Here is a 23,315-nt window from a genome sequence, read left to right as displayed (position 1 = left end):
ATTTATTCTGTGAGGGGAATGGAGGTCTCGTAACACCTCTCAACACCCTTAACAAACTACAGTTCCCAGGATTCTTTGGGTGAAGCCATGACTGTTTAAAGTCACATGATACTGCTTTAAATGTACTGTATAGTGCATAGGGTTCAACTTGCATTTACCATTTTAAAGACGTTTATTTGTTTTTTGTTAACAGGAGCATTAATAAAGTAACAAGTAGAAGTTCCTACACAGTGAACAAAGTGGGGATTACTTCTGAGTAGAACTGCACTGGTTCATGAGAGTTGCTATAACGTTTGCTGGATCATAGCATAATACTTTAGTTTCTTCAACATAATTAACGATATGTTTTATAATCCCACCAGCCCTCCTGCTCTTTTGTATAATTGGTTAGGTAGATCTTACTCAACAAGGCCTCATCCACACTTCCCTTTTGCCCTACACTTTCTAGGCACAGATCCCTGCTTTCCCCAGGAAAACTCACTCTAGTACTGAGTTGGAACCAACAGCAATTCATGTTTTCCAGGATTCATTGGTAAAGGGTGGATTTTCCAGGAAAAGCACCAGGGCAAAAAACCCCAAGTGCTTTAACCTATCTTTGTAGATGTTTCTTTATGAATCCATCATATTTATTGTTCTCATTTGAGCCTCCCCCAATTTAGGAATACTGAATGTAACTCTGAGATGGGACCAATACTGAGGTCAGTGCAACTAAGAATTTTTTCATATGCTTTTGTGAATATTTTTTGGAATGCAATCCACTACTTTTTTGTCTTTTTTTGGCAAAAGAATCATATTGACTGTGTTTCCTTTGGGATCTATGACACTACTCTGATCTTTTTCTCTAATAGTGCTATCTAACTTGTAATCTTCGGCTGGTTTCTGTCCATTTGACATTACAGTTTACACTTGTCCTTAGTTATTGGATTTCACATCTTCGCTTTCAGATCAGTTCTTCAGTTTACAAAATTCATCCAGAGCAGTATCTCATGTTCCATCTTGCTATGCAATCTGCCCATCTGTCAATAATTTTGCCGCCTCTACCCAGATCGGGGGAAAATAATAAACAGTATGGCAGTCAGAACAGATCTACAAATTGAACTGATATCTCATATCATTTGAACACTGGATAGCTGTCACCTTTATGCCCTTATGTAAGGAGCTTGCAGGCCCCAGTGGGAAGAGAATGCTGACCTAGAGGAAAGGATTCTTACATTTTCCTCCTTGAGTCGCCCACCATGTTTACTCAACTTGTTTGTGAAAATGTTATTTATTTCAATTTCAGAAGGTTTGTGCCACCCTGAATACGGGGTGAGATTAAAATAAAAGAACATATAAGTTGCCTGTTAATAACAATAAGAAAAACTTCCTCTCCCACCGGGTGCTATTTTTGCAGAAAAAGAGGTGCTGGAACTCACCATGAATGCCTCCCTTGTTCTCTTATAATGGCAACGGCACCCACCTGAGAGGTGGCAGGACTGAGTTCTGGCTGGAAAAAGCCCTGCAGTCCCATCTTGTGAGGGAGCAATCAAAATTAGGATCATGGCGCATGGGGAAGAGGGTTTGGCCTCTTCACACATGCCATAGTCACAAGAAAAATTGCCTCCATGAAGCTATTTGACACAGGATGGAAACTGCTGTTAATGCTCTACTTCCATCATATGAAGAGCACATCCAGGAGATCAAGGAGCAGCAGGACTACACTGCTCTATGTAGGTGTAGGTGTCTGCATGCTCTTTGTTGTACTCACCTTTCCAGAACCACATTGTGGAGTGATATGATGAACCAATATGCGCTCCAATTGTACTGTTTATGGGATAAGAGCCCTTTTGGACTTTGTATGAGTTAGCCACACCTTAGTTCCTAGCCTGTACAAGGGAATTAACAGGAAGTCACAAACTGGTTCTGTTCAAAGAATTCCTGCTCCAGGATCACAGTTGAGCCTCAGACAAGTCATTTTCCCACAAGGGAGGAGACAAGTTTGGGGCAGGTAGGAAGAGTTGCAAAGGAGAAGGCTTAGGGCAGAACTGAGGTGGTCTCTGAACATGATCATCTTAGAGGGAGGATCAGTCCCTGCTGTGTTTGCCTTAAAATACTGCTGCCTGGAGCAATGGCCTGGGCTGTTTGTCCAGTTGCACTGATCCTACTGAGAAAGGACACAAAACCAGCACATTCTTTCAGTATTAACTACTAATTGTCTTCATATGTGTGTTATATTTCCCATGAATACCCCAAAGGAGGATGACAGAAATCCGAGGGCCGCAAATGCTTGCATTCACAAGTCTAGCGAATCAGAAAAGCTTTCTCAACAGGCTAAAATGTGTCATTGGTATGCAAAATTCTTTCTCGGCAGAGCTTTTGATAAGACCTCAGGGCTAAACTAAACCCACACCTCCGCCTTTCAACTCGAAAGGACCCATTTGGTTTTTCAGGGCTTAGAGGCCAGCAGTAACTTTTTCCATGTGCTCTCCCTATTTAATTCATATCCCATTTGTGGAGCGCAAGATGGCAGACATATATATCCAGTAATAGGGGCAAAGCAGTCATCATAGGCTCAGAGACACTCTCTTCATTATTACTTCATATGTTTCCCCAAACTAAACCTTGATCCACTGATGCAGCTAAGCCCTGGTTTATCCTGGCTAAACCTGTTGGGTTTGTCAACATTTGTCCTGTAGCACTGTCCAGTTCAGCACTCTTCCTTCTTACGCCTGATGGCCCAGTTCTTATTGCACTTTCATTACTGAGCATCCGACAACAATAGAATCCAAAAATATAAAATGGCTGGGGAGAGCACAATCAAAGCTAACAAATCAAACTCTGCTCTGGCACAATGCCCCGGTGTTCAAAGGAGTTGCAGCAGGGAAAAAGCAGGGATAAAGGCTTGCGTGCCAGTTGCTACCTGCCAATCAGAGCCTCTTAGTTATTTTTTGCACATATATAAGTAGCTTTTAGGCACTGAGCTCTAAGCCCAGCTGTACAGTAGGTGTAGCTGAAGTGGCCATTATATCCGCAGCAGGTGTCCTACTCAGGCAATTATTTCGGGAACATTAGTGCTTTCAGATCCTTGCCACCCTGCCTAAAAATCGTGACCAAAGAAATCACAGAGTACCTAGTGGGCACCAGAAACCATGAATAATAAGTAGCCTGGATTTATAAAGGATATAGTTCTTCAAAAAACATGTTTTTCTTTTCTTACGACAGAACTACAGAATCAATTGCTGGAGGGGATGCAACAGTGTCACAAATATATGCCTTTTCAAAGCACACTCATTCTCTCACACCCCTGACATCTCATGTACAAAATAAATTTTGTGTCGTCAGGATGGGATCTTCCAAAAGGGCTATGAGCTGTATGGGGGTGGGGGTGTCTCCAGCTCCCCCCTAAAACAAGAAGAATTTGTGCTCACATGTATATGGTAATTTATTTATTTAAATTAAACTTCCCTGTTCAGGGAAGTTTTTAATGTGTGATTTTAGTGTATTTTTTGTTTCTGTGGAAGCCGCCCAGAGTGGCTGGGGAAACCCAGCCAGATGGGCCGGGTACAAATAATAAAAAATTATTATTATTATTATTATTATTATTAAATACATGGGTTGCTTTTTATATACATTATAAACCTGTTGATTAGTAAAATGTATTGTACCATGTGGATTATGCACATACCTGTATCATATACCAAGACCATTTTTGAAAACAGGTCAAATGACCAATAAAGTTCCTTGTCTTATTACACCTTTTTGAAATGCAACTCTGTAATTCATTTAAATTTATGATAAAGAAGGAGAACAAAAAACTGCCATCTAGTACAGTGAAGAGTTGCCTCTCCTTAATATGTAGAGAGCCAGCTTTTATTTACAACAGTTGATTCACCTACTAAATTCTGCACCAAATATCTGTACTAAACTGTTTACCAATACCTTTAACTACAACCCAGTAGCTGTGATATTTTTGACGTGATACCAAACCAGCCAAAGACTCTTTTATAATAAATAAAAGTAACAAGATATTCTATATTTATTATAAACTATAAATGTAAAATAAGGTAAATACTATATTTCAGTTGTTTATGGGGCTTTTTAAGACTTACACTTGCATTAATAAGGTTACTGTATATTTAAATTACAGTTACAGATGTTTATGTAAGGCTGGCTGGAAAAGTGTACTTCCTAACCCTATTTAACTTACATGCCAAGTACCCTTAGACTCTCTGCCCTGGTTAATCTCACCACCAGGTATTGGGGACCACACCTGGTTTCCTTTGAGCCAGGCTTGCAGGCAGTTATCTGGTCAGCTGCAAAAGCTCCTTACTGAATCCCTCTCATGCTGCTATGGCCTTTCTTCCAATCTTTGGCTTCAGCCAGTGATTTAGCTCTACACTACCAGGATTTCCCTATCCTCAATAGCCTCCTGCCACCTCACTTCAGCTCCAGCCTCAGCTTGTTCTTCACAGCCAGTCTTCTGTCTTCGTTCTTGTCTTCTTCATCATCTCTCTCAGCAGTGGCAGAACAAGCATATTTATGTTCCAGCCAGCCTATCCTTCAACCAATCAGATTGGTATGGAACTCTCCTATTCGTCAGACCACTTATCCCATGCAATGAGTGCCCAAGAATGTCTACCTAGTAAGCCAATTAGAAGTGTCATTTTGCAATCCCCCACCTCTCAGTATTTAAAAGAACCCAGATTCCCCCCAGACCAGACATATAACTAACCAAAAGCCAGCTCTCAGCCCCAAAGGTATACTTACTATTTCAAATTTAACCCATCATGTTATGTGATCCCACACATCCATACATTGTATCTAAACCAGGCATGTCCAAAGTCCGCTGGTCGATTTAATCCAGCCCTCTTCAGAATATGTCCTGGGATAAATCCTTTTAAAAGCTCAACAACTTTGGTTGACCCTCACACATGTTCACTTCATGAAATCTGGCCCTCTTTGGAAAAAGTTTAGGCACCCCTGAATTCTAAACCAAACCCTGTTCGAGTAAGTGCCTTTTAAAAGGTTACCAGTGTAATAGGGTGGAAAAGCAGGTTATGACATAATGCTGTCTAACTACTTGGAACCTAACCTTGAGCTTTGAATTTTCCTTCTTTCTTTTATGTGATTTCACAGCCACCAATCAAACTGTTCATAATTCACCCCCACCCTGCCCCAAGCACATGACTGCAGGGACATGGGTTGCTTGTGCACTGTTGTGAACACAAATTTTTAAGAACATTCTGCTTGGCTGGAAAAAAAAATTATATTCACAGATATCCGGAGGTATTAGACTGAGAGCACTACTGATATCCTCTGAGACGTATTTCAAGATATCTTAGAAGCCAAATGCAGCTTTGTCAAACTGTTCGTATTCTGGTAGGCTCTGGTCATAGAAGTAATACACAATGAATTGCCAGCCCTCCGTCATTAAGATCAACATTCCTGATGCAGTTTCCCTTCAAGAACACACACACACACACACACACACACACACACACACATATATATATATATATATATATATATATATATATATATATATACACACACACCACCCCGCCCTTCCCAGTTTAAAAAGCAGGCTCATGGCGGCTAACAGCAAATATAAAACATTGATTAAAATGCAACTTAAAAATGCATAAAACAGCATTGAATACAACATAAAATGCAGCATAAATATCAATAAAATTCAAGAATTCAGGGGTCATTTTTTTGGGGGGGGGAGGGAAACCCAGTCAGTAGACATCGAATAATCACCAGGGCTAACTGGCCAAGTTGGTCCTACTAGGGCCAGCAAGGAGGTGTGTGAATAAGAATTTAAATGTGGGGTCCAGGAAGGGTTTCTTCACAGAAGAGGAAAGGGAAAAGGGAATAGAGGATCAGGCTACATAATTCAAATTGAAGCTCCACTGGGGCTTATGCCATCAGCCACAGTGGCAGAAGAAGGATACAGCAGCTGCAATGTATTCTTTGATGAAACCATATTATCCTGTTAAAAAGTGGACAGTGACATCCATCAAATTCAGTTTAGGGAGGGAAGAGAAATTCAATTCAGTTCACGTTTAAAGGTGAAGCTATCAAATCTGCACTTTCTGAAACAATATAGGAACCAAACCAAAATGCAGCCATCCTTCAAAATTCACACTTATCCAGCTTTGCAATGCAGTTCTCCAACCAACCAATGTTTAGGAAAAATACATGCATTAGGGGAAACTGCTTCCAAAAATGTGCACATTAATTAAAACTTCATTAAAAATGTGTTTATAATGAGAAAAATGCACTTCCGGGTTAGCGCCATCGGCGAATGGCGGATTCCCTCCGAGCTCCGGAGGGAATCGGCTCTGCAGGATTTGGGTCTTCCCGCTGCGGCGACGCGGGGACCCTTAAAAATCACAGGCGGTGAAGCCTGTGAACCTGGTGACTCAGCGGGCACCATTTGCGCCCCCCCGACCTGCGAAGGAGCCTTTTTAAAGGCTTCGGAACGGGGGACGGGGTGAGCGGCGCGGTGCTGAGAGTCGACTGCTTCTCCTGCGGAGTGAAGCCGCATTGCCATGGCCGGAGAGCGCTGACTTCTTCTTGTGAGTAATTGGACTTTAAAGCAACAACCCGTGAGTAGTACGGAAATTGGATTTGCAAAGAAATTTTTTTTTTTAATTAGGCACGATCGGGGAAGGCGCAAACAGGAAGTCCGTCTCCCCATCTTGTAAATAATCTAAAGCAAGGACCTGCTAACTAAGGTCGAGAGAATCTTTTCTTTTTTATTGGGTAAAAGACATTAATTTCACGATTTGGCAGTATAAGAAATCTTACTGGAGGATAAGAGCTAATTTTGGGAGCTGAAGTGCCACCCCCCCAGAATCGGGAGTGATCCGCAAGAGAGCCTGTTGAAGAGGTATTGAAGAGTTTGACAGCTGTCAAATTAGCTGTCAAGACTGAAAAAGAGAGCTTTGTTTCTGTTGTCTCTGCTGGTTATATTTGTTACAATTTGGTTATAATTTGTTGAAAACAAGGAAGAACTGATACAAACTAACTTGACTTTTGGATTTGAACTGGAAGGAATATTAAGTAACCAAAATCCCTCTAGAGGGGGTTTTGGGACATTACAAGAATGGCTGAAGGAGGGAAAATACAAGCTAAATTGGACAGAGTTTTTGTTCTCTTGGGAAATTTACAAGGCCAAATTGATGTTTTGGCTACAAATGTTGCAACTCTGGATTTAACAGTAAATAAACTTATTGAATTTGATAAGGACTTGACTCAGGAAGTCCATGCAGCTGGACAAGAAGAGAAACTTGAGAGCTTTGAGAGTGTGGAGAAAGAGATATATGTTGTTCCTGAGGAAAAGGAAGGAGGAGCTGTAATGCTGCAGATGACAAAGGAGAGCCAGAGGCCTGACATGATGGCTACAAAGGAAAATAAGAACTTGATGTCGAAAATCTGGTTTGAATTGGAGATTGAAGAATGGAGAGATCTCCTTATGTGGAGATCTGAAGATCCAAGGATTACAAATCTGATTAAGGTGGAAGTTGGAGCTTTGGGGACATTTGGACTTGAAAGGAGTAAGAAACAAGATTTGGGCTCCACTTTTAAGTATGGAGGTCTGGCTGGAAGAAACATGGATCCCATTGGGCTAGAGCTTCTCCGAGATCTGGTGTTTAATATTAAGGACCATCAAAAAAACTGGCAGAGAGGAATTGAGAGAGAATTAAGAGCCTCGGACGTGAGATCTCCAGGCTGATAGTAGATTAAGACTGATGGACATTTGTTGGGGATTGAAACCGGGAAAGGGGGGGTGGAGTTTGGGAATCCAAAGGGTGCATAATTATAATCTGTTTTTGTTTTTATTCTGTTTTGTTATTTGTATGAAGATTGGGGAAGTCGTGGAAGGGAATTTGGGTCGACTTTAGAAAAAGGTTTTAAGAATGAGTACTGATGTATAAATATTGATGTTTATAAGGTAAAATTGGCTTTTTTAAAATGAACTAAATAGAAAAAGGTAAAAAATTAGGGATAAGAACTTGCTGAACTAACAATTTGAATTGGAATATAAGAAGAGGAGGTGTGGGGAAGTCAGGGAAATATGTTATAGAAAAATAAGGGTTGTGAACTCTATGTGTTTTTAAACTTTTTTGTTTTTCTTTTTTGATTTTTTTAATGTATTAAAGTGGAAAATTTCAATAAATATCTTTAAAATATATATATATATATATAATGAGAAAAGTGCACCAAAATGCTGCTGGTTTTTTGTTTTTATTTTAATTGCAAACTGCTTCAGAAATCCTGAGAACTGAGTTTAAAATTGGGAAAACAAGAAACGGAGGGAACCAAAACTGACAGGTCCATCCCTAGTGACCACTCAAAATAGGCATGTTTTTGAGAAAGTGCATTGTGGGATACCAGAGCAAAATCCTTGCAACACATGGAAACATTCCAGCTATAAATTGCGAATGTCAAATGACTTTATATTTCTGGGGATATATTCAGTGTAGCCTGAATTGAAGACCAAATACAGAGTGCTGTTGTCATGGAAGCGGGCTGCTGTATTGGAGTCCTGTCTTTCATAAGATTCAGATCATGAGGTGATTGGTTACCATATGCAGCAGGACAGACATTCTGGAAAAGTGAGAGAAGCTATGCAGATGTCCATTTAACCACACATTCAATCATACATTTTAGTAGAAAAAAGATGGGGAATTCTGAGGTAGTAGAATGGACAAAGTTGCCTCAGGCTGCAGGGTTGAGGGATTCCAGTTTTGACTGCTTTTGCAAGTAAAAATCAAATAGAAGAAAAGAAAAAGAAAAGACCCTGCAAAGTGAAAGGCTTTTGCTTGAGCATTGGCTTGCAGTTCTGGTGTTCCGTTTGCATTAAGTCACTAAAATAGGGCATAATATTTTTAAAAGTTTATAATTTTCCCTCACTCTGAATAACTCCAGTCCATCCTACCACCTTGTTCTGCTGCATGTATAGACCAAGCCCATCATGTCAGCAGCTAATGTTTGGTAAAATTCTCCTTATGACTGGGCAGGTTGTGAAAAAGAGAAAGCTGACCCTGAGGTAGTTTGGTCTTCTGTGTGGGGTCTGAATCTCAATCAGTCTTGCTTTCTGGGATTCAGCTGCGACAGCTTTCCTGCTTAACTAGCAAGCAACCTAAGGTGTGAAGCATGGAGAAAATCACTTTGGGCTGGAGAGAGCTATGCCTTCCAATACTTGCATCAGGGCACCCTCAGGGCATCAAGCACCTTCCAAGGTCTGTGCCTTAGGCTGGGGTGCTACTGGAGCTTCCTGCTCCTTGCTGTTGCTGAGCAAGCGAGCAATATGAGGAGTGGTGGGAAGGAGCAGTAACCTCTGCTTATCCTTGTCTCATTTCCCTGGGAGGTAGGGTGGATTAGCAAAGAAATGGGCAGTGGCAACAGCGACAAGGAGGTGTGAGCCCATTCAGTGAGCACCAAGACCGACTTGCCTTAATTTCCTTCAACACCTGAAACTCTCATTGGTGCATAGCTGTCAACATTTCCCTTTTTTAAAGGGAAATTCCGTTATTCTGAATAGGAGTCCTCACAAGAAAAGGAAAAAGTTGACAGCTATGCATTGGTGCCCTGAGGCCACCATCAACACCTCTGTTACCAGCTTACTAATTACTATACAGTAGTACCTCGGGTTACATACGCTCCAGGTTACATACGCTTCAGGTTACATACGCTTCAGGTTACACACTCTGCTAACCCAGAAATAGTGCTTCAGGTTAAGAACTTTGCTTCAGAATAAGAACAGAAATCGGGCTCCGGCAGCGCGGTGGCAGCGGGAGGCCCCATTAGCTAAAGTGGTGCTTCAGGTTAAGAACAGTTTCATGTTAAGAACGGACCTCCAGAACGAATTAAGTACTTAACCTGAGGTACCACTGTATTGAATGTTGTAGAAATATAAGGCTGGACATTAAGAAAATATGGGTAGGCCCAACATCCCCTGAAAAGAGCCAGGGTGGTGTAGTGCATATCCTCCAGCGAGTCGCTGTGGAAAACCAGGACACACATTTTCTCTCACAGTAGTGGGAAGAAAAGGAAATGACCCCACATATGCCACCCTGAGTTATTGAAATGAAAAGTGATGACGAAAAACAACAACAGGGTTTCTAAAGAACAGAAGGTTTATGCTTCAAACAGGAGAGGACTTTAGTAATATGGCACCCTGAGCGAGGGCAAAATTTGGGGCCATAAATATTTATTTGGCACCCTCCCCCTCTTGCCTTTCCTTCTGCACATGCTGTCAATTGCACTACATCATAGTTGCAGCAATTCAATTGCCCATCTGTCTGGGGCCTTTGAGTAGGTACCTATATAAATATAGGTGTTGTTGTTGTTATCATGCACCCCCTCAGCTCGGCACCCTGTGCAGGGGAACCACCTGCACTGCCCTAAATCCAGTGCTGCTTAAAAATAAATGTACCTGCCAATCTAGGAGTAATTTAGGCCAGGGAAGGGAATCCTGTGGCCCTCCAGAGGTTGTTGAATCCCAACTCCCAGAAACTAGGGTTTCCATATTTCAAGATGTAAATATCCGGACACGATTTCTTGGTTTACTTGCCAAAGATCCAGGACAATCCACCGCCTTCCAGAAATTCTTACCAGATGTCATTTCCGCCTTTGAGATCCGGGTAACGTCCAGGAAATCCTGGACGTATGGTATCCCTACATAAGCCTCAGCTAGCACAACCAATGTCATGGCTGGTGGGAGGCATAGTCCTCATGCAACATCTGGAAAGCCATAGGTTCCTTATCCCTAGTTTAGCCAATGAGATAAACGTAACCTTAAATAAATTATCTAGTCAAATTCTCTCTCAGGGATGTAATCATATTCTCTCTCGGGGCGGCTCAGGCAGGTCTGTGGCCTCCTTGATTATATTATTTCCCAGGCCCCTGTCCTGAATTTCCAACTTACGTTTAAAAATAAATTATCTGACCCAATTACTTGTGGAGAGAGATATAAAGGAAAGTGTGTAGGCAGAATCCTACCCAACAGCTGAGTAAGAAGCAACAATGTTCCAGTGCCTCAGCCCATGAGCGCAGAGGTGCCAAGATAACTGACAAGCACCAGGCGCTTACTCTTAAATGTCATAATAACACTGATTCTCGTGTTATTAATAATATTTTATGCACATAAATCACTTGAATGTATTCACTGTTGGGTACTGATTCTACCCACCCCATCCATGATGTCCCCGTAGACACCCCCACCACTTCCCCTTGACATTAACAATTGATTAATAAATTAATTAAATTTCTATCCCACCTATCTTCCCAGAGGAGCTCACGGCAGCCAACAGCAAGCACTAAAGCAGTGCAATTGAAAATAAAACATTTAAAAGCATTAAGAACATGTGAGAGACATTGAAAAACAACCACATATTCTCACCGCTAATAATTTCATGGCTGCCAAGAAGAGTTGTCTTTCAGCCGTCAATTGCCTGAGCAAATAGGAACGTTTTAGAATTCCTCCTAAATGTTAATGTGAGAGAGAGAGACCAGAGAGGGCATTCTGCAAGCGGGGAACTTTCACCAAGAAGGCTGTGTCATGGGTCAGTGCCAAGTAGATAGCACCAGTGGCGATACCCCTAACAGGGCTTCCCCGGCTGATCACAGGTTACTAAAAGAGGTTATACCCACTTTTGACCCATTACATGACCAGATTATACCTGGTATCACTGCCAGTGGGCAGAAACATCACTGCCACCCAAATCAGCCATTGTTAGACAAAGGGTGCACAGAGTAGTACCAGCCTCCTCTCAAATGGCAGGATAACAGGAGCATGGTCTTTCTGGAGGACTGAGCTCAAAGATCCCCCCCCCCACTATTGAGTGTAAAGGTATTGTACGTACGTCTCACTGGAGGGCTTGTTTGTTTGTTGCATTTATATCCCACTTTCGTTCCTCCAATGAGCTCAAGGTAACGCACATAAGTCTCCCTCTATCCATTTGATTCTCACAACAACCCTTTGAGGTAGGTTAGGCTGAGAGTGAGCGGTTAGGCCCAATATCACTCAGGGAGTTTCATGGCTGAATGAGGATTTGAACCCTGGTCTCTCCCAGGCAGGGTTGCCATGTGTCTTCTTTTTCATGGGTAGAGTTGTCATCGTGACCCATAGTTAAAAGTAGAAGTTGCAAAATGTGTCCTCTTTTTTGCTCTTCAAAATATGGCAACCCTACGGGCCTGGTCCTAGTCCAACACACTAACTCCTAAGCCACACTAGCTCTCACAGCTGAATCCTACATACACTTTCCTGGGAGTAACTCCTGTTGAACTTAATGGAGTTTACTTCTTAGTAGACATTGTGCAGGATTGTGCTGCACATCTAGAGCCCAAAGAGGACCTCAGTGTTATAACAACGTCACAATCAGAGATGGACTGACCATCCATACCTTCTATGGGTAACAAGCCTTATTGCTCCAAAGCTGTAAATTTCAGCAAAAATGGGACCCATTTTTTTTCCTTGTCATGGTTGTCTGCTAGCCAACAGAATAATGATTCATTTCTTAATAGTGCTTAAAATTGAATGGAAACTATTAATTAATCCCAGGAAGGAACTCGACTAGCTAATAGTAATTAGAAATCTCCACAGCACACAGGAGGAGTGATTTCTGAGTCCAGCCAAGATGGCTTTTCTATAGCTAACAGAAACAAATGATTCATAGCACCAGAGCTTTCAACAAGCAGCAAAGTCGTGATCTGATAAGGTGTCGAATATTATCACACCATAGTATGCATCTGAATAATCTCACTTACCTGGGAGTAAACTCCATTGGGTTCAGTAGGAGTTACTCCTGAGTAGTTAGAACTGCACTGCCAATTTGGGAATTAAGTATATAGTTTGGTGAACATACTTATGGCCTGCTATGACTGTACATGTTTTATGTAGGTTCCAACAATAAGCAACATGTAAAGCAAGTTGGTTGCTTAATAGGTTGCTGTTAAAGTAAAAAAAATAAAAATAATAATCTGCTAATTTTCAAGGCACAAGAAAAACCCATATAACTTTTTTGTGGGGGAGGTCTTTTGTGGGGAAGGGAAGTGAAATAATCCTTTTCAAGGTAATACCATCCATAAGTAATACTGAAAATAATACAAATAATACTTGTATTACTGTTAAGAGAAGAATAAATTAAAGCATACAGAGATAGAACAGGGAAATTCATATATTCACATGTACCTATGGAAGATTTTTTTACAGGTTTCCCACAAACCTGCATTTTATTCCCCTTACCAGGCTTTTTGGGGGGAAATTGACTTTTCTTAAAAACATTTATGGGATTTTACTGGTTCCTCATATCATAAATAGTTCATCTCCCCCACCCAGCCTTCAGCATGTTATTAGATTCTCAGAAAAAAAAAACCCAGAGGGAATCAGAAGCAAGAAGGTGATGGAGAAGAGCTGAAAAACACATGAAATATAAGCATTCAGATCAAAAGCAAGTTGTGGGTGAATGTACATGTGTGTGTTATGTTACGCAAATGAGCTGAGTCTTCCTCATCAACTTCTCATCAACTTAAGACATAATTGCTCTTTCTCAGCATTTTGAAGTCAGAAAACCCTTTCTCTCTCTCTCTCTAAATATATATATATTCCAAATTGAATATAGTGCAATATGATTAGATATAAATAATACAACATGCCTGAAATAGTGTCGCCTCTCGGCATTAAAGCATGCACGTCATGGAAAGAAAGGGGAAAAGCTTTTTATCTATTTTGGCATATTTTGTTTGCTGTGGTTTGTTTTGTTCCTTAGGAAAATTCAACCTTTGCCATGGAGGAAAATGCTCAGAACCTTCCTTTGTTTTGTTTTTGAAGGAAATTAACAGAGAGATGAGAGAGAGAGAGAGAAAGGATGCTTTTGACTGAAGGGCTGCCATAATAACACACTTGAGGGTTGGTTGTCTGAGCACACCAGGCCCTCCTGTCTTGGGAGCAGAACACAGCCTCAGTTGTGATGTCAAGGGCTTGTCGTGTTGTACACACAAGGGACTGGTTCTGCATTAGGAAAGAGGAAAACATTGTAATGGCCCTTCAGTTTTCTCCATGTTCTGTATATTCTTGTGACTTGTACGGACAATATATTTTCAGCAACATGGTAGCATCCTTGTCTTTCTGTCCCTTGTAGCAATAAATGTCTGCTAGGGCAGAACTGAAATGATCACCCAGCTTTACCACTCTCTTCTTAGGCTATGAAGAGTCTCCACCCCTTCCACCATTTTGTTTAGGATGTGAATTCAGCACCATAGCTCAGAGCTGTTTTTTTCCTTCCTTCCCCCACACAACTCCATGGAACCAGGCAGATCTAGCAACGTGAAGGTGTCCCAAAGCCAAATCAGAGTGAGGGCCATGTTCCCTGCCCACACTTTGACGTTGTTTCATGCAAAAAAGGAGGGGGAAATTGGTGCTAAGCAGCACTGAACAGCACAGTGGCCATGACTGCCTGGACTACAAACAAGGGCCAAAAAACTAAATGAAGCTTAATACCCCCTGAAGTGTCTTTTCAAGACAAAAGAAATTGCTATAGAGATATTCAACTTCATCGTAATATTTCCTTTTTCAGTGGCTCTGGCAAACCATTTCCCCGCCCCCTCAATTTTCATAGTATACCTAGAGGTAGCTGCTAAAATAAGAGATCTCCCCAGCAAGGAGTTCAACCAGTGCCCTTATGATAAAGATGCGTACATTTTGTATAATAGGAGAACCACTATGTCATCGCTAGTGGCAAGGTCCAATTTTCATGCCCTGGTTTAGAGTTTAAAACAGTTAACAGAAGTTAATAATGAAGAGTCTTGTGGCAGCTTAAGTACTAACAAGTTTATTACGGAATAAACTTTCATGGACTAGGGTCCACTTCAACAGATGCAAATATCATTTCTAGAGGGTCTCTTGCAGCGAACTACAGTCTACTTCAACAGATGCACCCTCTGGAAATGATATTTGCTTTAGGGCTTCTCCACACCTCTGCTTGTCCTGTGCCTAGAAAGCCCAGGCCTGAGTGGTTTTCCCAGGGAAAACCCACTCTTTAGCGCTCAGTCGGAGCAAATGGCAATTTGGGCTTTCTCCAGCTGTTTGCTTCAACTGAGCAGTTTTCCTCAGGTGAAAGCAGTGGGACAAGAGGAAGCATGGGTAAGCCATTAGTTTCACAAAAGAAGATTCTTATTCTACTCTATCACATGGGTGCACATGCATTGTCTTAAAAAGAAAAACAAATATGAAGCTACCTGCTACCATTGCCCTATCGCCAGCATGGCCCCTTGTAATTGCATTATAGGTATCATAGTTATATTGTGTGCAGTATTGCTGTATTGTTTATATATGTTGCTTCTAGTGTATTTGGTTTGCACAATCTCTCTTTCGTAAAAAAAATTTTTTAGCACCCATTCTTTTAATTGTAATTTGTTTTAACTGTTGCATTTTTACACTGCTGTGACCTACGTTGGGGTCTGGTGATGATGAGAGGGTTCATAAAGCATCATCTCTTTTTTACTGTACAGTGGTACCTCAGGTTAAGAACTTAATTCGTTCTGGAGGTCTGTTCTTAACCTGAAACTGGTCTTAACCTGATGTACCACTTTAGCTAATGGGGCCTCCTGCTGCCGCCACGCCGCCGTAGCATGATTTCTGTTCTCATCCTGAAGCAAAGTTCTTAACCCGAGGTATTATTTCTGGGTTAGCGGAGTCTGTAACCTGAAGCGTATGTAACCTGAAGTGTCTGTAACCCGAGGTACCACTGTATATCTAATGCATGCACAGCCCCCATTATCCATGCATGGACTTAAGCAAGAGTAACCCAATTACCTCTTAGGATGTGTGAGCAGTGCTTGCCACCCTCAGAGTGTCCTTTGTTATTAAGGCTTTAACTGAAAGGCAGTGGTAAACTCAAACCAGGAACTCTGCCAGTAGGGCCCGGGACTTTTAAGGCCAAGCTACAAAGCCATTTCCGGCCTGCCCAGGAGGTGGGGTTGCGGGCTTCACGCCCACCCCACGTGAGCGGGGGCTGGTGCCAGCCCCCGCGAGAGCAGGGGAATCCCGGTCGGGTCTGCCCCCCCCAGCCAGCCAATCAGCTGGCTGGCGGGGGGCATGGCCTGCCCTATTTAGGGCCGGCGCAGAAGGGGCTCGCCCTCTTTTCGCCGGCTCGCCCCCACGTTTTCCCACCCTCCCTCCCTTTAACTAGGCTTAGGTAGGTCTTTGACTTTGCTATGGACTTCGGTCTGTCGCCGCAAGGGGCATGGTAGGAATTTTTCCCAATTGGCGATTTCTGGCCTTTTGGTTTTTCGCCTACCTCGTAGCAACTCGTCACAACTTCTCGGCATTGGCGGTAGGCATTGGTAAGAAGGGGTTAAGAGGATGTGGGGGGGGAGGAACGCCATCACCTCCCCCCAGCGACCGAAGGGTGGTCCGTTAAAGGACTCCGGGGGGCGTGGCCCTGTCCGAAGCCTATGGAGGTGAGGGCCAAAGGCACGCCCCAGAGCGGTGACCCGGGGGAGCTCCTAGTCGACGTGCCTCGGCAGGAGACTCCCCCGATATAAGGTTAACCCTTCCCCGTGTCTCCAGCAAATGGGCTAGAGCCGGATAGTCGTTAGGACCATTGCCTAAGCCAATGCCTCTCATTCCTGAAATTCAATAAAGTTATGGCCTAATTCGCCCAATTAACCTTAAATTATGGTGTCTCGTGTCTTTATTTATCCTGGTGGGGGGCAGGAACTTGCCACGCAAGTAACTTTAGATACGTATTTGCACTTAGTACACACAGGGTTTGTTTTCTGAAGATGCAAATAGCATCAGCTGGGTGTGGGGCTGATAATTAGGTGTTGAGTGTTACCCTTTCCTCCCATGTTGCGGTTCTGAGGAAGCTGGTGATTGTTTCAGGGGGAAATCCTCCATTGCTGGCAACGTTTCAAACTTTCTGAACCAAAAGGAGAGGCAGAAATGCTTTTAATAAGATGAATTAAACATGATGTGGTGACTGAACTAAAATGGAAAGCACTCTAGCTGACCCCAAAGGGACCCAGGAGGCACAGGAAACTGTCACTTTACTGAAGCCAAGCAGACCTCCTGGAAGCCACATGTATGGAAAAGGTGAGATAGAAATAAAATAAATAAATAAATAAATAAATAAATAAATAAATAAGGGGTGTTGGTGTTGGTCAAGCAAGCCCTGGCTAGAGAAACAGCAAGCGTGAGTCCTTGCTCTCTTTGCTTGCAAGGCCAATTGCCATTGCTGCAGACTTGAGGGGGAGATAATGTTTGCTAAAATCTTCAGCATGTGAAGTATCCTAATTGGCCTCAACTTAGCAGGCAAATAAAAGCTTTTTTTGCCAAATTTTAACCCTATTGCTTTCCATGAGAAAGTTAGGCATGTAGTTCAATATTTCCACTGAAATTAATGGGACTTAGTCCAGTTAATGTTGAGCACGTTTACGTTCCATTGATTTTAGTGGAAAATGTTTAAGCACATCCTTAACTTTCTCAGGGAAATCAGACTCACTGGCCACTAGTGAAGTTTCCATTGTGAAGGTGGGAAAAGCATCCTGGTCTTGGCAATGCCCTAAAATGCTTAACTCAGAAATGATACACCAGTCCAATATGTTGAGCTTATTATGGCAACTGTTCCCACGGGCTTATGTTTTATTTTGCCCTCTTAATTTACTAAGAATTTTGATCATCTTCACGACAATCCTGAGAAGTTAAGGGGGGCAAACTGGTTGTATGCACATGTCTGCTAAGCACATGATTAGCCATCCAGCTGCGAAGCAGGGGTTGTGGAGTCTCACTTTGATCAAAATGAGCAGGCTGGTGTGAGAACCAAAGTCACCCTGCCCCTCACAGCTGCTTTGAACTGTTTTCCCCCAGCCCAGCTTCAATACCAGAAGGTCTCCTTGATCAACATGCAGCTCTAAGTCTAGACATGTGGCATTTCACATGTTTTTGTTGCAGCACAGCAAGTTGGAACAAAATGATCTCCTCATGCTTCACACCAGTACAAATTTTCAGCACCATAAACAAGGCTAACCCTACTTGCCAGAGGATTTCTGTAAAGATCCTTAGGGCAGCAATATTAGTTGAATAACCAGTCACATCCATCAGTTAAAACATTTTCATCAGCTAAAAGTGTGCCTCTGATTAATCAGTCAGTTTTTCAAAAATACATACAGTGTGTGCGCACGCGGGCAAAAAAACAACAACTGCAGGTGTCACGCTTAAGAGAAAATGCAGTGTGTGTTCTGCCTGTTGTGACAAATGTTCACCATTGAACGGATGGCTACTCAGAAGTAAGTCCTACTGAATTCAGTGGGGTTTATACCCAGGGAAGTGGTCAGGATTGCAGCTGAAAAACATGATTTGCCCCTTAAAACTATTGTTTTTCTCATATGCAGTTAACCAAGTTTCCTTCAACTGGGTTACAGCCCTAAAGATAATGTAGGTCATACATGTTTTACACAGATGCCACAAGGAGACACTGACTAGATTGTTGATACTGACAAGGTCTTACTATTCTTTTGTTGAAATCTGTATAGATGTAATTAGAACAGGAAAAAGAAGGTGCAGTTACTGCTCTTTGTCAAATTCAGTTGCCTGCTCTCTCTAAAAAGAGCCCATCAATTGACTGGCAGTAACCTCACCCACCTAGGTGAGGTTACATCTTGATTGTGCAACCAGAATAAGTAAAGCCTCTTAGCAGGGGAGTCAGACAGCCGTGTGACATGGTTAACAATCTGTGGACATGCATCAAAACAAGCATGCTCCGAATACCAATTCGCACTACTTGTGGATCTCTGAGGACTTTTTACAGGAGTGACACAGATATTTAACAAGGGATGGGTGTGGTCAGTCATGGGGCAGGCATCTCTGTGTCCCAAGGTGAGGGAGTGAGATTCTTCAGCAAGGTTCATCCACAAGGAAGCTTTCTGTTCCTCTTTGTTCTGCACTCTCGCACAAAACTTGAAGTATCTGCCAAAAAAGAGAGAGTCAGGTATTGACAGTGACAGAGGATGCGCAAACCACACATCGTATTTCCAAGCCTCTAGGCATCAAGCAAAGGAGGAACTTGCACATCACCCTTGAAGAGAAATGGCCAAGTTCTGCCCATAATGGGAGTGGATATAGATATTGGAAGGGCTGAAGCAGAGCAAATGCAGACCCATATGCACTGGGAACAGAAACTGCTTTCGAATGAGTCTTGATCCAATTTAACAAGCATAATTTCCTCCAAACAATCCTGAACATTGTAGTGGTGTTAGGGTGCTGGAATTCCATGAAAATATAGTTCACAGCGTTCCTCAATAGGAAGTCAGGGTACTTAATTCGGTTTGAAGTGGAATGATGATGATGATGATGATTGATGATTAAGCAAGGATAGAGAACACTGGACTGTCAGCCAGCAACGTTCTCCATGTGGATGCTACAGGAGTCCAGCGTTCAGAATTCTGTTTCCAGGCACCAAGAAAAAAAGAGAGAGGGCTACCCTCCAAACCAGCCTGAATGAGCTTAGCTGTGCTCTAAATCCCTGCTGGCGATCTGGCCTTGACATCTCAGCCTGGGGGTTCTCCCACTTAGCATTTGCACAAGTCCAGATGAAATCTAATGACAAACTGAAGTGAATTAACTAGAAATGGGGAGGCAATTCAATGTGCATTATGAATTTAAGGGAGTGCTTAGGAGGTGGGGACAACACTCCACCAAGGCTTTCCGTGGGTGTCTTATAGAACTCTTGCTGTGTGTAAACAGACTCACTCCTGCTTAGCCTTAGCAAGCAAAACATTTCAGCACACGATGAAGTAACAAAAAGAGAGAGAGAGAATCGTCGAAGAGGATGGATGTTTCACCAGCTCATTCTCTGCAGTCGTGGCTGGGTGGGGGAACTCTTTTCCGTTCCTGCTGAGAAGACAGAGCCAGCGTGTTGCCTGAAGGATCCAGGAGGTACAGCTTAGATGCAAACCTGTGTTGTTGTTTTTGGCAGGCAGAAAATATTGCAGCTAGGGATTGGGAGCCACCTTAAAAGTGGTAGCTAGAGCTGTCAGGCTGAGTGGGGAAGCACTCAGACCAAGAGAGACAGCAGTTGCCAGCAAAGACAAGCTCTATCCACAACAGCACAGCAAGCAGCCTGGAAGAAGAAAACAGACATTGCTCCCAAGCACTCCTTGCCCCCTATGCTTGCCTGCATTTCTTGACACCCAAGAAGCCAGCCAGCCAGCTAAGCCTCCTGGATTATAAGGGCCAAAGCTACAGATGACAGACTTGGGCATTCAAAGCCATCTGCTCTGTTTATTTGGTTGTCCTCCTAAGTAAAAGGGAAGAAAAGGAAGGGAGGAAAGGAAAGCAAGCTTCTGGTAACTTGAACGGTAAGGCTGAAAAACACTTTGAATAGCAGAGAATTGCAGTCAGCTTAGCTGTGCACGTGTGTGTATGTGTGTGTGTGTGCTTGTAGCTGATGCATGTTTATTTCACTGGAGCCCATGTTGCAGACAAATTGCGAAGCTCTGGCTGGTGTCTTAGAGTGTGGGGAGTTGGTCTGCAGTAGAACTGAAAGGAGGACGTAGCTTGAAGACTGCAGCAGGATGTCTGTGAGGTTCGTCTTTAATTCAGCTGCAGTTTAATAGTCTGTTGGGTCTAGTGCAATGTAAAAAGACACTGGGCACTTGATGCTATTAACATACAGACACGGTGCCTGCTGTCGGAGCTAGTTAGGAAGGAAATGAGCGTCCGTTAACTGGGCTGGAAGGAAGGCTGTTGTGAAAGAATGATGGAAGGTGGGTAGAAGAAACAAGAGCAGCCCCCTCCCAGGGGAAACTTTGCTCTCCAGAGATTAAATACAGCTTCTGGTTTAGAGAGATAGGAGATGTGGGCTTCCTTCCACACACATTTTTTTCTCACTGGTTTGCTAAGACATATAAAAATGAGAATCTTCCTTAACCTGCTAGGGTCCTGGAGCTTCACCTGTTCACATGAAGTTTTGCCACTGCTGTTTTGCAATGCAAAAGTGGCATAGTTTCAAGCTGGCTGAAAATCTGATCCTGTTTTGTTTACTAAAGCCACATCTGCAAGGTGGGCTTTTGCAAGTCATATTCTATACAATCCCATTATGGGACAGAAGGAGAGTAGTCAGATGCAAAAGAGGACAGAGCACTTTTGACAAGCAACTGCCTGCTGAAATTCCCTCTTCTCCACAGCTATTAAAGGTGCAGGAGCTGTGGCTTAGTTGTATCTGGCACTGCCTTACAAAGGAGGTATTTGTTTAACCAGGAATGATACTATGGTTTCCTACCTACCAACCCCATTCCAAATTACTCTTACAGTCCTAACAATGTCTGCAACAGGTGAGGGGCAGGTAAACAGGGTACAGTGGAGCACAGAGATTTGATATTTATCAACATGCATTGGGTCTGTACTTGTGTGTAAGCAGAACATCATCCAAGGGGCAATTAACATGATGCATTGTTGTGGTCAAGTTGATTAGATTCAAACTAAATTTAGCATGTGGTGATTATGTAGTTTCATCTTGCACCCAGTTTGGCACTTAGACCAAACTGCTGATTTAAATCTGCTAATGTCAGGTGCTTTGGGGCTAATGTATGTTGAACTGCAAGTTGAACATGTCAGTTAAATTGCCACAGTATCATTTCATCATCTGGTAGATGAGCCACTCAACACATAGTCCCATCAGTTCTTGTGAAACTGAAAGTTTTCACAACTAAGAATCCACACTTTCAATATGCAGCTCAAACCACACAATCCATGGCAAATACTGGCACATTTTTATACTCCAGTGAAGCCCATAGAATGGGCCCAGCTAATATGGCCATTAAGCACTGTCTGCTCTGACAGACAGCAGTGGACTTTCCTAACCAGGTTACGATGCTACCCAAATACCTTCATAAGCAAACCTCCTGGGAACTGAACATGGAGCTTTGTGTATGCAAACCGTGGGTTCTAGTGCTAAACAAGCCTGCTGTCCCCCCCATTACTGGAAGCAAACACATGCTTGTAGATTCAGGAACTGCAGTACAGAGCCACATCAAAAGTGTTCTGGAATTGTCATCAACATTCTTTACTAGGGATGGCACAACCCAACCTGGGTTTGGAGGTGGCAAGTTTCAATCTGCCCAGAAACAGCGCCTTCAGAAAGCCAAATGAATGGTGGTCTAACATGATGCTCCCATCTCCAAGCTGACTGATATTTTTACAGGCTATTTTTAGGCAAGCACTGGTGTTGGGCAATGTGCCATTTAAAATTTACATATCTAACAAAATTAACAGAAGCAAATTACACCTTTTCTTTCGAGGGAGATGGCAATCTATGATTTTAGTCCAGGAATTGCGTCATCCCCACCCACCCTCCGCTGGCTTAATGGAACTTGGCAATTAGCAAAACTAATCAAAATGGCTCTATTTCCAATGTTTGCTAAAATCTTCAGCATGTGAAGTAGGTATCCTAATTGGCCTCAACTTAGCAGGCAAATAAAACCTTTTTTTTTTTGCCAAATTTAAACCTTATTGCTTTCCATGAGAAAGTTAGGCATGTAGTTCAATATTTCCACTGAAATTAATGGGACTTAGTCCAGTTAATGTTAAGCACGTTTACGTTCCATTGATTTTAGTGGAAAATGTTTAAGCACATCCTTAACTCTCTCAGAAAAATCAATTGGATTTAAAAATGCTTAACTCTGAATTGTCTTTCTGGGGCCATTTGAGCAGCACCCACTTATTCCCTGCTGGTATCTCCTCAGATGCTTAAAGTGTTTGGGTTCCCTTCCATTTGCATTTTATGAGGAAGAAATTGAGCAGCCTTATTCCTATGAGGGCATCAACTGAATGAAGCCTTGGCCATTATTATAATTTGCATAGCATTTTCTGTTGTACAAGTGTACTTTCAAAGTCACTATCACATTCACTCCCATAACAGCCTTTAAGGCGCAGGTCATCCCCACGTTACGAGTGAAGAACTGACTCTGAGGTGCTCTCCTTGACATATGGAGCATTCATAGCTAAGCAAAAATTTGAACTTGCTTCATGCTGGCTTATGTTGGTGGCTTTTCAGTCACCAACAGCTACCTGATTTCAGACCAACCGCAGACATTCTTCTATGAGATGAGAGCAGCTAAGCCATCTGGCTATTATCTCCATGCAGTGTGAAAAATTAACTTTGGAAGATAATTCATGATTTTGCAAAGGAAAAGACCAGAAAAACAAAGCTTTCTTCCTGAATTGGTCTGTTTATAAAATGTTTGCAGCTGCATTGGTCCCTTAGGATGGAGGGAGGGGGAATTAAAACAGTAAAAGCACAGTACCTTTATTAGTGCCAACCCCC

The 23,315-nt window shown here is 42.5% G+C and overlaps 1 protein-coding gene across 4 annotated transcripts in view; it reads left to right on the top strand.

The window, feature by feature from the left end:
• DGKG (diacylglycerol kinase gamma) overlaps positions 1-23,315 on the top strand; it is a 165,760-nt gene that overhangs the window by 35,674 nt on the left and 106,771 nt on the right. Inside the window, exon 1 of one of the 4 annotated variants that reach the window (XM_053389815.1) lies at positions 19,387-20,349. The exons of 1 other annotated variant lie outside the window; for it this stretch is intronic. The gene's annotated coding sequence lies outside the window, so the exon portion shown is untranslated. Of the gene's footprint in view, positions 1-19,386; positions 20,350-23,315 lie in introns of those variants that run through there. 2 more of the 4 variants (XM_053389814.1, XM_053389811.1) reach the window with 2 other exon arrangements.

The sequence above is a fragment of the Podarcis raffonei genome, chromosome 5 (genome assembly GCF_027172205.1).
Source record: "Podarcis raffonei isolate rPodRaf1 chromosome 5, rPodRaf1.pri, whole genome shotgun sequence".
NCBI classification, from domain to species: domain Eukaryota; kingdom Metazoa; phylum Chordata; class Lepidosauria; order Squamata; family Lacertidae; genus Podarcis; species Podarcis raffonei.
Note: the sequence above shows the minus strand (reverse complement) of the source record. Positions and strands in the feature narration are given on the sequence as shown.